This window comes from Cotesia glomerata, linkage group LG7, assembly GCF_020080835.1.
Source record: "Cotesia glomerata isolate CgM1 linkage group LG7, MPM_Cglom_v2.3, whole genome shotgun sequence".
In the NCBI taxonomy this organism is placed as follows: Eukaryota; Metazoa; Arthropoda; class Insecta; order Hymenoptera; family Braconidae; genus Cotesia; species Cotesia glomerata.
Genome location: NC_058164.1, coordinates 14,480,096 through 14,482,802, shown reverse-complemented (window position 1 = coordinate 14,482,802; position 2,707 = coordinate 14,480,096).

Genomic DNA, 2,707 nt, shown 5'->3' with positions numbered 1-2,707 from the left:
GTCATGACTACGTCATATTTTTACGTCAGAATCTTACGTCAAGAAGTGTGAAATAATGAGTCATATATGGCTCATTCGTGACTTGTATCTTACGTAAATCCTGACATAGCCCAATGTCATTTTTACGTCAAATTGACGTAAACGTGTTTACTGGGAATACTCAATCGTAAAAATATAATAATCCTTCAAAGTATTTAAAATAATCGACAAAAATTAGATTTTCAATAATTTAGATCTTTTCGGTCAATAATAATAAATAAAATTTTTCGATGATTATACTAATTAATAATATTTGTTTATCAATTTTTTTCAGCAATATTCTCTAGGTATTCATAATCTCAAATTAGTTTAGATAATGTATTCTATAAGTTATCATGAAAAATATATTTAATTAGAGTGTCAAAATAAATTATTGAGTTTTAAGATGAAAACTAACTCCACTAAAAATTTTTTTTTTTTTTTTTTTTTATTTATTATTATTTAGAGTCGGTTTTAACTGCTGTGGTCATATCGCCGACTTTTAACTGTTGGGAGTGGTACGTTGGGTCTTTTTGGGTTGTGTAAATCTTAACCTACGCGGCAAGGGCCGAATATCAACCAAGTTGATTTCTAAGACCAGCTTGGGATTCGAACCCACGCCTGGCCGGTAAGTTAGTCCGAGTTCTCTATAGGCCATGCGCCTTAGACGACTCGGCTAACGTCACCGGTTTAAAAATTTTAAATATTATTACAAATATTCATTCATTAATGAAATGAACAAAATAAATTTAGTTATTTATTTATTAAAATAATTGCTTTCAATGATACTTTTGAATTTTAATCAATTTATCAATCAAAATATTTTTAATTGATTGTTCTAAATTTCATCTAAACATTTTGATGTATTGATATAGAGACTTTTAAAAAACGAATTATTCAGTCAATTATTTTTTTCAATTATCCATTTAGAATTTAAATATATGTTTATTGTTTATAAATTTTTTACTATTTATTATAAATATTTCAGCCAAAAATGTAATTCAAAAATGTTTCATTAAAAATGATTAAATTTAAAAATTATAACTGTAAATATTTGAACTATGACCTCAACAAATTTAATTGAATAATATATTTAAGTAAAGGTAAATTCAGTTACTTTACCGGAATATTTGGATCTGTCTGATAAGCTTTCTATTTTTTTGGAGGTGGTGGCTGGAAATTATTTTCTTCATCATCTGACATTATAATTGAGAGTTTAAGCATATATATAGCAATAAATAATTGTCTGTAAGGAACCTACAAAAACAAAAAAAAATATTAGTTCATATAGATCATTATTTATTATGAAATCATAATTCCATTCATTATTCGATTAATAATGATCATTATTGTACACACATTACACTATAAACTGTCAATTACCTGTCAATACGTTGTAAATTTACAATTTATTAATAATTTCCAATTTTCATATATTAAGAAAACTAATTATTAATGAAAAATGTATATTTATTTCTAACAAATTACATCGTATGTTCCATTTATTATTATAAAATTGTTCATTATATAATAGTAAAATGATTTATATACTGAGTATAAACTATAAACAATGATCGAGCTTTTGATAATAAATATATTTCAAGTTCATCGCTCTTACTTTATATATATATATATATATATACACCCTCTGGTTGATGGCGCTAGTAGTTTCCACTAATACTAGTGCAAGTAAAATATTATGGCGCGACCAACACAGGGTTACTATGGAGAGCTGGCTTAACTGTAGAAAGAACATTCTGAAATGAACTATATAGATGAGCGTCTATGTATATTACGACACGTGGTGAACCTAAGTATTTTATTATTTCTATTTTCATAAATCGCGTTGATAATTAAAATATTGTTAAGTTGAAACATTAACAATTTTGATTTCACAATGTTTATAATAAACTGTGATCGTGATCAGTCTTACTGTAAAATTAAGGATGCCGATGTGATTTTTAACAAAGACGAGCCGCCAAAAAAAGGCGACAACGTGTTTTTTTATTACAACAAAAGTAAAGAAGTTGGACAGATAATTATGAGATCTGGTAAGCTATATTAATATAGTATAATTATTAAATTTTCATAAAAATGATTAAATTTATTAATTAATTTTAAGAATTAAAATATAAATTTCGTTTTTACATAATTGATATGATGAAAATTAATGAAAATTAAGTTAGCCGACATCTGAAAATTTTAAGATTTTTTTTTCATCGATAAAATTATGACAAAAAAATAAAAAAAAATTTTCATTTGTAAAAAACTTGAAAAACTGTAAGTGCAATTTTTTAAAAATATTTTTTTGTTTTAATCTAATTATTGAAAAATAATAAAAAAATTAAAAATGTCGGCTAACTTGAGTATTATTGAAAATTAAGTTAGCCTACAGTCAAAAATTTTTGATTTTTTTTATTTAAAAATTAGAACTAAAAAACTATTTTTAAAAAATTCCATGTGTAATTTTTAAAATTCTTTACATGTGAAAAAAGTTCTTTTAATTTTTTAAAAATTATTTTTCAATAAAATAAATTATAAAAATTTTCAAATGTCGACTAATTTAATTTTCATATGATGATGTCATGTATTTTTTACGTTCACCTTCATCAAAATAAGATTTGGACGTAAAGTTTAATTTATTATGTTCTTTATCTAATTTAATACAAATTTTATTATTTAGATAATG